General features: G+C 44.0%; 1 protein-coding gene across 9 annotated transcripts in view; it reads right to left on the bottom strand.

The window, feature by feature from the left end:
* Positions 1–13,020, bottom strand: part of GPR65 (G protein-coupled receptor 65) — a 145,605-nt gene that overhangs the window by 11,021 nt on the left and 121,564 nt on the right. For 5 of the 9 annotated variants that reach the window (XR_006705221.1, XR_006705223.1, XR_006705219.1 and 2 more), the window contains 2 exons: positions 6,186–6,306; positions 1,703–3,281 (listed from right to left, as the gene is read on the bottom strand). The gene's annotated coding sequence lies outside the window, so the exon portion shown is untranslated. Of the gene's footprint in view, positions 1–1,702; positions 3,282–6,185; positions 6,307–7,046; positions 7,858–13,020 lie in introns of those variants that run through there. The other 4 variants (XR_006705230.1, XR_006705226.1, XR_006705229.1 and 1 more) reach the window with 2 other exon arrangements.

Below are 13,020 nucleotides of genomic sequence, written 5' to 3'. Positions count from 1 at the left end.
TGTGGGAGAGTACTGAGGGTCTGTGAGGAAGGGGTAGACCTCAGAGGAAGGTTCGATGACCACTTTGTCAAGGAACATGAACCCACATGAGGGAATAGCGCAGTGGACCTATAGAATGCATCCAATGCTTTCAGGTAGGAAAAGCAAGGGTTCACACATCTGCCCATCTGGTTAAAGGGACTTCTTCACTTTGGTAGGAAATAGCAGCAGCGAGACCCAACCCAGGTTATTTAGAACTTTGATTCAGTGTCTTCTTTCTCAGAAACGAATTCAACAACATTTTCTGTTTTTGTTTTTATTTTTTTTGTTTTGTTTTTGTTTTTGCTTTTTTTTGTTTTTTGTTTTTTTTGTTTTGTTTCAGCTGTGAACTTGAGACTGGAGCTGCTGTCCCTTTCAGTTATTTGATCTGTATCTGCATATATTCCCTGCCCTCCCCCCACCCCTTCCTTCACTTCCTCCTTCCCTCCTGATGAAGATTTTCGGGTGATAGTGGGGTTCGTGGGGTCCAGAGCCAATGGCAGAGAAAGAATTCTTGAAGACGTCTTCTGTGCAAAAAGGTGATTTTATTGAAGTCACAGGGACAGGACCCGTGGACAGAAGAGCTGTCCTGGGACCCTGAGGAGAGACTGGTTATATACCATGGAGATGGGGGAGGGAAAGTCCGGGGGAAGTTTCTAGTGAGACTTTCATATGCTAAAGAAGACTCCGGGAGGCTACCTGAGGCCTAGCTATTGTCAAGCTATGGTTGTTTTTCCCTCTAGCGAAACATTAGCATTAAGACAGCAGGGAGTTTCTGGAGAAAGGTTTTACTCTGCCTGCCTCAAGTATTTGGCAATGGGCTGTGTGCAAGTTATAAGGAAATTTAATTCTATCTGCCTTTTCCTTCTTGCCTTTGTTCCCCACGTCACTATGGGGGGATGATGGAAACTTGGGTCCTGCAGGACGAGGATCTCTATCAGTTAACCCTTTGTTTCCCCCCTTTCCTTTGTTTCTGGGCAGCCGGAAGTGCCTGAGGAATAGCACAAATATCCCACCAGGTTGGGGGCGGGGCGGGGGGGGGGTTGTTTGTGGCCTGTCAGCTTGCCTTATCCCTTCCTTCACTTCTACCTTGCTACTGTCCTTTCTTCCTGCCTCCCTCTCTCCATTCTTCCCTGTTTCCCTTCCCACTTCCCCCTTCCCTCCCTCTCCCCACCCCCACCTCCTTTCCTTCCACATTAACTGCCCATTAATAAATGCAGGCAAAAATGCATTAGTAATTCTTCCTACTATGGCCTGTGTGCCTTCTAGTAAAGGCCTGTGCCTTTTCCTGAAGTTTCCTGAAATCATTCATCCTTAGATGAGGCCAGCTAGGCTGAACTCCTTTGTTGGTAAAAACAGAAGAGAGTAAAGAATGGAAATAAGCCTCAAGCTGGGAATTAGCCCTCCTCCTCACAGAATTAGGTTATGGAGGGCCCCAATATGGGGGAAATGCGGATCAGAGTTTTGTGGTATAAGCCATCAATCAAATAGGTAATCAAGAGGCAGACTCTCAATCTTGGCTCTTCTCTCAACACAGTGTTTACTGCCATCAATTAACAGGTTGGTCTTTCTTGGAGACAACATTGGTTTGGTTAGCAATACAGGGACCTGCCCCACCCCGCCCCCCCACACCCACCCTCCCCCGCTGCCCCGTCCCCCGCCCCCACACCCCCACCCCGTCCCCCACCGCCCCGGCTGCCATGCTGGAACAGTGAGGCTGCTCCCCAAGGTCCAACTTTCCCTTCTACTTCTATCCTCAACTTGCAATTTTACACCTGTTTGTTTGCCAGGCCCAAGAATGGGGTCGTCATAGGGATTTGCCAGCCACAACAGATCTTAAAAAGCAGAGTCTCATTATGTCAGAGCTAGAAAGGGCCTTAGAGATGAGCTTCACATTCATTCAGGATATTTTTAGGGAACACCTGTTTGCCAGGCTTTGCTCTAACTTCTGGCCCTGGCACTCAGGGGAATAAAGAATAGGGCACACTGTTCTCTGGATTTCCCTTTTTGTCTTGGCCACTAGAGACATTCTGAACCTCTTCTCCATTGAACTGAGCCCACTGAATTTTTCAGAAATTCCACTAAATTTTCGGGTCTTTCAGTTATCTACTTGAGACAGGTCTTCTGCTCATTTAAAATTGTTTCATTTGTGTCTGTATGTAGGTTTTCCAATTGTCTTATTCTCCTTCCCTCTGTCCTTCCATTCCTTCCTTCCTTCCTTCCTTCCTTCCTTCCTTCCTTCCTTCTTACCTTCCCTCCTTCCCCTACTATTCATTGCCTACTATGTGCCAGGCTTGGCTGGGGCACTGAGATAAATTAAGTGGCTTATAATCAAGTAGGAGATAAATAAAAAAAGAGGAGTGACTATGGAAAAAGAGTCAGGTGTTCATTGGAATGTGAAAGCAAAGTCTAAAGCCCCTCCCCCACAAGACTCCTCCCCCCAGATTGCAGTGGCACTTTGACTTCTTGAAAGTTCCATTCAGTTAAACTGTCCTTTGGCCTGTCAAAGCCTCTCAACACTTGCATCCCTTCAGAGACACAGCACTGGCTTCTCTCCGTGTGTGTCTGAAGGCACTTTAAAACCTGAGGCTAAGATCTATTTTCTCCAATGTTCATCATTTCCCCCCTTCTCCACATAGTTTTTATGAGGCTTGCTCCACTCTTCAGTATGAATTTCACATTGACTTGGGGTCAGAAGTTTTCTAGGGGAACAGAAAAGGAACAGAAAGGGAACAGGTAGCCCTCTCTGTAATACAAGCGTGAGGAGAAAGTTACTTTGAGGAATTGGCACAAAGGTGGATTTCCCAGCCAATTTGTGGCTGAACAGGGCCTGGAGGGATACAAGGACCCATGTAGATCATCCAAATCTTGAGGTCTAGTTACATGCATCTATTAGGCAAAAAAACAGTAGGACGTCAATCTAGTGTTCTTTAGGTAAATATTTTTTTGATCTATTTCTGTACTGCAGAGGTGTTTACTGAATAGCTAACTGAGGCTAAATTTAGAAGTCAGCTTTTAGTAGTTGGACTAACCTCATGCTTTTGATGTGATTGGTCAGAATCATTTTCAAGAGAGTACCGCTATCCTTAGTTTTCAACAGCCCCAAAAGAAGGTCACCTTGGAGAAGTGGTTTTCAATGGTTATTCCCTCAGAGACCATGCTCTCAGCCCACCCTCAAACCATGCACATACCTCATATACCCACAAAGCATCTCTGACCTGTCCAATGTAGCTCTTGCTGGTTTTCACAATCCATTTCCAAAGCTAAGCAAAACAAAGAGATCACTCTCTTGGCTGATAGGAAATAGTAGTACTACGTTTAGAGAAAAAGCCAAGGAAATAAATATATGGATTTCTTACTCCATCTTCCCCTACTACTCCCACAAGAACTCAATCAAATTCTAGAAATTGTTAAAATTTTAAAAAGTCAACGATGAGGTGAAAGGTAGTGACCAAGATTAAGCCTTAAGAAAATACATCCAAGAGCCCAGAAAGTATCTGTTGTGAGTGCTGAATGCCCAGAGTGCCAAGACCCAAAGCAAGAGTGGGGGTACAAAATGCCCTCATTGCCATAAGTGGTGGGGGAGGGAAGGTGAGGGAAGAGGAAAGACAGTCAAAAGTCACCAAACAGGGGCACAAAGAATCTCCCTATTTAGACTTCCCTCAAAATTCAATAAAGTAATAAAAAGTCACAAATGAGATTTAACACGTACCTTAAAAGACCCCCACAAACAGCAGTGGGAAGGGAAATACTATGAATCCACATGACTATTAGGTTTTATGGAGAACAGGAGATTGGGTGATGGGAAGGCATTGGGCAATATTCTACCAAGCTTCTGAGTTAGATTTTGTGACATTTTTTCCTAATCATATTCATAATCAGAAGTTGGTCAGATCTCTCCTTTTCCCTTCTTTCCACCTTGCCATTTCTCTTCTCTACTTGAGTTTATTTCTCTCATGACTTAGGTACAAGGTCTTTGGAGTGAGCTGGTTTGGGTTTCAGTCTTGACTTTGGCACTTACTAGCTTTGTGACCTTAGGCAAATTAATCTTGTTTGGCATGTATTTCCTCTTCTGGAAAATGGGAATGATAATCCTTGTCTCACAAGATTACTGTGAGCTTAAATGGAGCTATTATATGCAAATCCTTCATACTTGTTGGCACCTGTAGGCACTCAATAAATATAGGTTTTCTTCCTAGAAGAATGGCTTATTTCCAAAGCTAAGCCTTGCACTTGTGCCCTCAACAATCCTGTTCTTTCCTGATTTTCCCGTTCTTTCCTCCTCTCTTACGTCTTCAACCTTCCTAACCTCTTGAGACTTAGTGGTTCCCTCCTTGTGACTTGGAAGTTGTGGGAAAGGATCAGTCAGGCAATGAAATACCTGTGCATTCTTCAGAAAACTTGGATCCAGAGATGGCTAGAAAAGGATTGGTTGCTCTGGGTCCATTTGTCCATCCATGAGATAAGGCCATGAGAATGGGTAAGAGCCTTCTACCCAAGCATGAGGAGCAAGAAGACTAGAACCTTAAGTCACACCAAAGGAAGAAGCAAAACCAGCAGGAGTTAGTAAAGTAGGGGTAGGGGGAGAGACGCAGAAACCAGAGCGTGGGCTAGAACAGGGTGGGAGATTTTTGAGAAAGAAGTAGTAAATAAAGCATTCGTGTAAGGTCTGAAAAGTGTCCACTGAGCCTGGGCTTGTCATTTAGAAGGTGACCTGTAACCTTTGCCAGAACATTTTCAGTGGTAGAGGAGAGAGGGGCTTGGTTGCAGTGAGCTAAAAGGGGCAGTTAAAGGGGTAAGCAGAGGCGATTTCTTTGGCAAACTTGGTGGAGAAGATGAAGCAGTTGCATGGGAAGGTGGAAGACCAGTGGGAACTTTGCTTTTTCCACAAGTGTGGATAGCAGCACTGGGCACAGTTTAAAGCTGTACAGAGGATACCTGTTGAGAGAGTTTGAGAATACCAGGAGAGAGGAAGCTCTGGGGAGAGGCAGGGTCTCGGGTCAGAAAGAGGGGAGAGAGGCTGGATGTGGAGAGCTTTGGTGGTGAGCTAGCCTCAAACATGAGGATAGATTACATTCCTTGAAGGAAATGGAGTGAGGGTGGATGCGGATTTGGATACTTTCATAGGTGCAGGGAATCTTGCCGGACACTTTTGAGGGCTTTACTTTCCTTCTCTGAAGTAGGAAGACAGAATGCCTGCTGAGGGCAGGAAGCTGGGGATGTGATGGGGATTTGGTAAAAGTGATGAGGGTTTGGAATAGCTGTGGTGGGATATGAAAAGGTTGCCTGGGACACTGAGATCCCAAGAGAAGCTGCAGATCCTGGATGGTGACTTTCTCAAGCAGTGCTCAACAGCACAGGGGTAGGAAGCAAAGATGGGGAGAATGTTTGGATTGGTCCAAGGTTGGATATAGGACAGTGGTGGGGCTGGAAGATAAGAAGGGGCTAGGGCATTGAGGATGTCAGGAGGGGTTGGGAAGGATTCACTGTGAATCTCACTATGAGTCTTTCCAGAATAGGAAGAGAAGCCACCGAGAGAGGTGTGGCTGGGAGGGAAGAAGAGGAGTACAGGGTCAATGAGACTGAAGAGCTGGTATAGGCCAGGGAAGAATTAAGAGTTGGATGGACAGTGGGAGATGGCGGCCAGAACTTGGGATTTAACATTTCAAACATTTCAAACATTTTAGGGGTTGGCAAGGCCCACACAGAGGGTCTGGCTGTGGGAGGGATAGAATTCAGGCTTTTCCAGCATACCTTTATTAAGCTTGCTTATTGTTCAAGCCAGTACCATAACCACACTTGTCTGCACCTTAATGGAGAAATCCACTTGTCCAAGAAATCTTTGGTAGTGGGGGGCAAGGGCGTTCAAAACACTTTCCTTTCCCCCTTGCATTTAGGGATTCTGAGTATGAGTCCCTTTGTCTTTCTCTCTTCTCTTCCTTTTATAACACTGAGTAACTTTTAAAAAAGGTCACCCTGACAATTACAGGAAGTTTACAGACTTTTCATATGTGAGGATATTTTCCTTTATCTTAATTCTTAGGTTCTTGTCCAGCTGGGCAGGTCCAAGATTTTGCTTCTGGCTATTGTTGTCTGGGACAACAGAAAGAATATCCTTCAAGGGCAAGCACAATCTTTCACGTAGGTGACAGAAGTTGGCTTCTTACCTGTCATAGAGTTGTTGTTGTGTGGTTTGACCCCCATCCTGTCGCTGGGACTGTGATTCGTTGCTGGATTCTCAGGTTCTGCACTTTTTTCAGGGAATCTGCTGTTTCCTGTAAGCAGTCACTGCAGAGGAAGTATATGTTTTTGCTAAAATTTCCCCTTTTGGCCGTTTGCTCTTTCCCCAAAGCTTGCAAATTGAGAAGGCAGAGGAATTGTAAATGAGTTCTGAATTTGGGCCAAGTGGAATCCAAATTCAGACACCATGGAGCTTCTGTGATTCTTCCATAAATAACTTTCCCTTTCTGGTATAGTGGAATGCTCCCTCAACTGGAAGGACAAGTCATGTGGGCCTCAGTGTCCACTGTGGTCTGAGAGTGTGGGGTATGATCTCTTGTAACCTTGATGAGCTATGGTGTAGGGGTATCTGAGCATACCTGTATACTTTTATCCATTTTATTTAAGTAGATATTACAAAGGAATGGGCATCTTTGATAGGTTCAAGAGTAGGTGCAAATACTTCATTAGAAAGGAAGTAAATGTATCCTCCCTAGGCATCCTTAATTCATGTATGTCCTGTAATCATATAACACTAGAAATTAGGAACAAAGGAGTCTTGTTACTGTGACCTGTTGAATGAATCTGCCCTGTGGTTTATAATTGCATTTTTAGTGTTGAATGCAGAGAGAGTCTAGTTACTGGTTTCCTAATGCCTTCAGCAGGCATTAATCAACTACAGAGGCATTGGCAATATAATCTCCTTTTCTCCTCCTGAAAACCCTTCCTCTTTTCCCCAACATTTTGGATTCCAAGAGAAAGTAGTTTGAAAAAATCAATGGCTCTGTTTTAGTTTTGTTCTGGTTCTGTTTCTGGAGTGGTTTTGGAACCTGGTTTTCTTTTGGTTTCAATATGGTGAGAATATGGAATCTAATTTTTTTTTTTTTTAGCCCTTTTAGCTTCTGGAAGGACCTGGGATATGCCCTCTACTATATGTCACTTCCTGTCTCTCTTGTGCTCTCTTCCCTTTTCCTTCCACATTTTGCTGAATATTCAGGGCATGAAAGTACTGGAATTCCTTCATAATATACTCTGGTCAGGGGTGAGCTCTTTACCACCACGTTAAATTTTGCTTACGTTGGACCACCATCAGGCAAAATTGATTTTAGTGAGTTTTTTCAATCAATAGGACCCAGAAGATGCCAAGGCCAGAATGGTCAAGGTTCTTGCTATCCAAAATATAGACCATGGTCCAGTCACGTTGGGGACATTGTGTAGGAGTTCCTTAGAAATCCCAAATCCTAACCCCAGCCCAGACCTAAGAATATGCATTTTATGAATATATACTCAGGTGATTCATACACATGTTAAAGCACAGAAAGTGCTGACTGAGATGGCATGTTAGAAACCCATTGGCCCAGATAGCATTTTTTTTCTTTCACCCTGTCTGATTCATGACTGCCAGAGTTAGTCTGCTTCAGAGGCTGTTGGTCTTTGGTTTTTGTTTTTGTTTTTTAGTTCAGAGAGGGAGAGAAATGGGGACCATTGGAAATCTGTTGAAGGACAACAGAAAGCCCTCTTGGAGGTACTGGAATTATGGGAATTTGTCCCATCTGCTTGGTGTCCCAGTCTGCCATCTTGCTGCCAATGTCTTGTGAAGTGCTTGGATGTCACTCCATTCTGAGAAAAGAAAAACATGTAGGTAGAAAAAATATATGACAGCTCTGGCTTCCATCCTAAGATTTATAGATGCCAAATGCAGCCTAAGAATGGTAATTACCAATGGGTTTTCAGGATATGAAGGAGAAACCTGTTTTGATAACTCTTATTAATTACATATTAGCACATTCATTTTGGACAGCAGTGTCGGGAAACTATTAAGAGAAATAACATTAGTGTGTTTTGTGGCATTCTGGCTATAGGCAGGACATTATCTGTCTGTGGTCTCCTCCTGAGGCTTGGGTAAGTGATGACCTGGGATGGAACTAGAACAGTCTTTCAGCAAGAAGCCTTTCTCTTCTGTACTGCACTGTAATGTGGTGAGATGCACTGATTGTGACGCTTATGATTCAGAAGGTGAGGACACGGTGATCCATCTCTTAAATGAAACCCACATCACTTTGGTGGCCATAAACTCAGATAGTCCTTGTTAGTGACTAAGTGTTTGGGGGTATGTGAACACATACTAAAACCTTGGATTGAGTATTTTGAATGATCATTTGTCATCCTTTTGAAACATCCATGTTCATTTCATGGGCATCCATCACTCCCCTCTCCACTCCAGGTTGATGAGTTGAATTACGTGCAAATATACCTGGATTCTTTGTCTCTCAGAGACATGTTCCCTCAAATGCCCACACTGGCAGTAATGGGGGACTGGTAACAGGTTTAAATCAATGAGGGACTTCTTTTATCTCTCTCTATTGTCAAATTGCTTACAAAGAGAAGGGCAAAAGACTGAGGAATCTCCACAAATCAAAATTATAATCCTCAGGTCTTATCACACATACTTACACAATTTCAAGAAAGAACAGTTCTTTATTAGTTTAAAAACACATGCTCAATATTAAATTTGAGTAGCATCAGGGGGAAGAAAAGTAACAAAACACCTGCAGTCATGTCTGTGCAAAAATAATATATTTTAGTTTATATTTAGCTTCTCCCTCTCCCAGATTTATCTACAAATACATATAACGCATATAATATTTATATTGTTTTAAAAAATTTTTTTGTTAATGTTTTTTTTTTGAGAGAGAGAGACAGAGCACAAGCGGGCAAGGGGCAGAGAGACATAGAATCTGAAGCGGGCTCTGAGCTGTCAGCACAGAGCCTGACGTGGGGCTTGAACCCACCAACTGTGAGATTATGACTTGAGCCAAAGTCAGATGCTTAACTGACTGAGCCACCCAGGTGCCCCTATATTGTTTTAATAAAAATGTTACCATGGTAACATACTTTGCCTGCCTTTGCATTTAGCAATGCATTACATTTTCTCACATTAATAAATACCCTTTGCTATGATGTTTAATGGCTGCACCCTATGCAGTTTAGATTTCTCCAAGAAAAGGGGATAACAATAGGTATGAGTCTAATTAAAATGAGGAACAAGAAGAGAAAAAAAGCCTCTTAGTCCCAGGAGCATTGCATTTCACTAAATTCATTTCTCCTGGGAAATCATATGACTGAATGGCAATTTGGTTTCTTGTTTTTGTAACTTGTTATGACTACACATGTAAAGTTGCATACACTTGACTCCATCTATCATTTTTGGAAATGATTTGGGGCTTCAGACGTTCTCGTTACCAAGATTCTCAGATGTCTCAACCTCCATCTGCTTTCCATCTGCTTCTTGAAGTACCTGATGGATGCATATGCAAAGCCTAAATTATGTAAGTTGATACTGAGTAGGGAGACAAACTAGCTGAGGAGAAAAAGCATTCGTTCTTCTCTATCTCGGTTTGTAAAAATGAGCCGCCCTTTTTTGTTGCCCGCGTTTATTTTGGACGATGGCTTATATAGGTGATCTGAAAGTTTGTGACTTTATGACTTTTAGGATATGCCAGATAACCTTCCAGAAGCAGAGCTGGTATCATGAATCTCCCCAGCTGGACACACGAATGTGGTTGCTAACTTCCCAGTGGAGGAACTTCAAAGTACATGGCCTGGCACATCATGACCCCACCCCTGTCCGCTCTTATTTCATGATGCTTCCCTACAATAATCTTGCAATTCATGGGTCCATTCATACCGGGGAGACTAGCTCCTATGGGTCTGGGGAAATCCTTAACAGGCTTCCTCCTCCAATAGGACCCTCCTTCTTTTTTCTTCCCCTTGTAAATCCCACCCATCCTTACTCAAGATTCTGTCCTCCATGCAGTCATGCAGCCTTCTGGACTTCCCAGCTCATGAAGCTTACTGCCACAAGTGGGAGTCTCTTGGCTGGTATTCCTCAGAGGCTTGATGGCGTGTTTATCTGTGCATACTTGGTTATATGCCTATGTGTAGGGACACATCCCCAAGAAAAGCAATAACCTTTTTCCATGTACAAGTCAGATTTCCCATAAGTTGACAAAAAAAAAAAAGCTTTAGAATATATTTCTTTTGCTTTTCACAGAAGCCACTGAAAAGCCTCACAAATCACACTGAAGTCATAAAGGTGGGAATGGATTCTACATCTTTTGAACCGGCCATGGCTGGCCACAAAATGAATTAGAATCTCCGTGTTTTCTCTCTTTTGTCCTCAGAAAGACTTGTACCCTTCGCTTCAACTGTAGTCTCCAATCACAATGAAAATGTAATAGGATGCATGTGGGCAGGCAGAAAGGGAATAAGGCACAAAATATGGCAATAGTGTGAGCTGATGAAGAAAGAAACCAGATTCAGAAACATGGAGCTGGAAGCAAAAGTCTCCTCTTCTCCTATCCCTCCTTCCCTCCTCTCTCTCCTTGATTTTCTATAATATATGCTCAACACTACTTTGTAGTTACTTAAGCCATACATAATTTTACATGCCTCTTAAATTTTTGTTGGTGTCTTTGGAAACAATTTGTGTAGGGGCAAATTTGCCCATGAGTATTTCATAACCCAGTGTAAATCTGCAGAGCTAAACTGTAAGACTCTAATAAACAGGGCCATGCTATTTATTTCCTAGTGTTCCCAGTAGTGCCTGGTACTGAGTCCTTATGCAAAGTAGCTGCCCAATGTAATGGACTAACATACCTAACCTGTATATAGAACATACCTATATGTCCTGCCAGACGCAAACCTATCAAGGACCACACACTTCCATAAGGAATTTCTGCCTTCTTTGGGGAAGGTGGGCATAGGGGCAGTTAATTGGGAAACCCTTACTAGCAGAGGCTCCCTTATAAGAGCAGGAACATAGGGCCATCCCCCACCCCCCCCCCCCATCCCCGGCAACGCTGTCAAGTCTTGTGGTGCTGCTTGCTATGGGTAGGATGGGGAATAGCTCTTGACAAGATGAATGGATTGTCCTATATGGATGGATGGCTAGGGCCTCTGTACTCTTAAGGGAGTGAGGGAGGAGGGAATTAATGTTGAGAGCATAGACAATCACTATAGATAATGGAGGAAGAGAAGAATCCAGAGGCCCAGTCAAGAAAACTAGAGGCCCTTTGGGTTTAGGGAGAGGGAAATTCTTTTCTGTCTTCCAAGTGTTGACGACCTCAAACTCTCCCCTTCTTGTGAGCACCAGTATTCAGTGGGTGTAAGAAATTAGTATCTGCATTTAAGATGCTCCCTACCTCCTGTATCCAGGCCTCTGCTGGCGGCCTTCCCCTCTAGCAGAGCACTTGGGGTCCTCTCCTTACTGCTTCCTCCTCACCCCTTTTCTTAGTGGACAGTACTTTCCAATAACTATTTCTGTGAGTGTGAATCGCTCTCCAGCTGTACTTCCCCCATGCAAATGCAGACAGATAATAAATGTTGGGAATAAAAGAGAGCTTCCTATTTCTCTGGTGTACTCTTCTGATCTTAGAGATGTACAGAGACGCCCCAACGTCACATCTAATAGCGGTACTTCCGGGGGTGGGGGCAAGGCCAGACCTCCTTCCCTACTGCTTGAACACATTGGAGCAAGAGCTGTTCAAGTGGGGTTTTCTGGACTCACATTGGACCAAAGTACAGGCAGATGGTTAACCGTGGTTAACCTGCTGACTTTGACAACATGGGCGTCATCTGAATCATCCAGACGTCAGTTTACCCAAATTATTTGGAATGCTCTCCACTCAAAGCTTTAGGTGGGGGACACCTATGCTTCTATTCCCTCCAGAGACTCTTCCTGGTTAAAAGGAGTCAGAAAAATTGCCTCTCCCTTATTTTCTGAAGGTCATGGGATTGGTGTTACAGAGCAGAACAACTACGGATATGTGTTCTCCACTCCCCTAAAATGTGAACCTGACGGCTAGTAGCGGAGTTCCTGATCTTCACACGGCTTCTAAAGCAGCAAGTGGTGCTTCTGGCTGCTGCTTTCCCCTGTGGGTCTCCATCATCTTTGGGGTCAGCTCTTTGCTCCCGGGCCTAGTTGGCAGCCTGTCCTAGGCCTTGCCCCTGCCTGGAGCCCCAGCCTCCCAGCTTCCTGCCGTCCCTTGGGTTCCCAGGCTTCTGCCTTAGGAAAGATAGGAACTCCACAAGGACGGACACTTGTTTCATTTTCATACCCACCTGGGCCCAAGAAAATTTTGCCAGTGTTCAATTAATAGTTGCAGACTTGACTTACTTGCGCTCCCTGCACAGAGCATTTCCTTTCTGATGTTAATTTGTGACATGTTCATCTAAGACAAACCCAGTCCGGGATTCCTCCATTGTGTGATTGGTTGACTTACACAGTTTCACTCTCCCAGTTTTCACGACCTCTTAAATTTCTCAAGGTGGCACAAAGGTCTAAAGCTGTGTTCCCACTCGGCCCACCAGAAGGCTTACTGCCAGATGATTAAAGAAAGGATTTGGTATTTTGGTGAACTCACTCTCCTCCCAGGAGGAGATACTGATCCAGCTCAGCTGAGACAGACAAAGCCTCACAGTGGCTTGAAGCCAGGAAACTCCACTGACATCAGAACTCATGCAGTCCCAAGTGTTATAGGACGTATTGCTGGGTGTTGACACCCACACCTTCCCATTTGCTAGAAGATAAGGAGGTCTGGAGTCATCTGCTTACACTGGTATCCAAGGGTGGAGGTGAATGTGACATTGTGGACACAAAAAGAGAAAAGCAAAGCTGATTCCTACCCACTCTCTCCCCCAAATTAAGAAATGATGCTCATGTCAAAGGATAAAGGGAAGCAGTCTGGACAGCTGAAAGGAAGGAGAAAGGTGGTGGGCAGT

The sequence above is a fragment of the Leopardus geoffroyi genome, chromosome B3, assembly GCF_018350155.1.
Source record: "Leopardus geoffroyi isolate Oge1 chromosome B3, O.geoffroyi_Oge1_pat1.0, whole genome shotgun sequence".
Taxonomy (NCBI): domain Eukaryota; kingdom Metazoa; phylum Chordata; class Mammalia; order Carnivora; family Felidae; genus Leopardus; species Leopardus geoffroyi.
The sequence above is the reverse complement of the archived record's forward strand: the minus strand, read 5'-3'. Positions and strand labels throughout refer to the sequence as shown.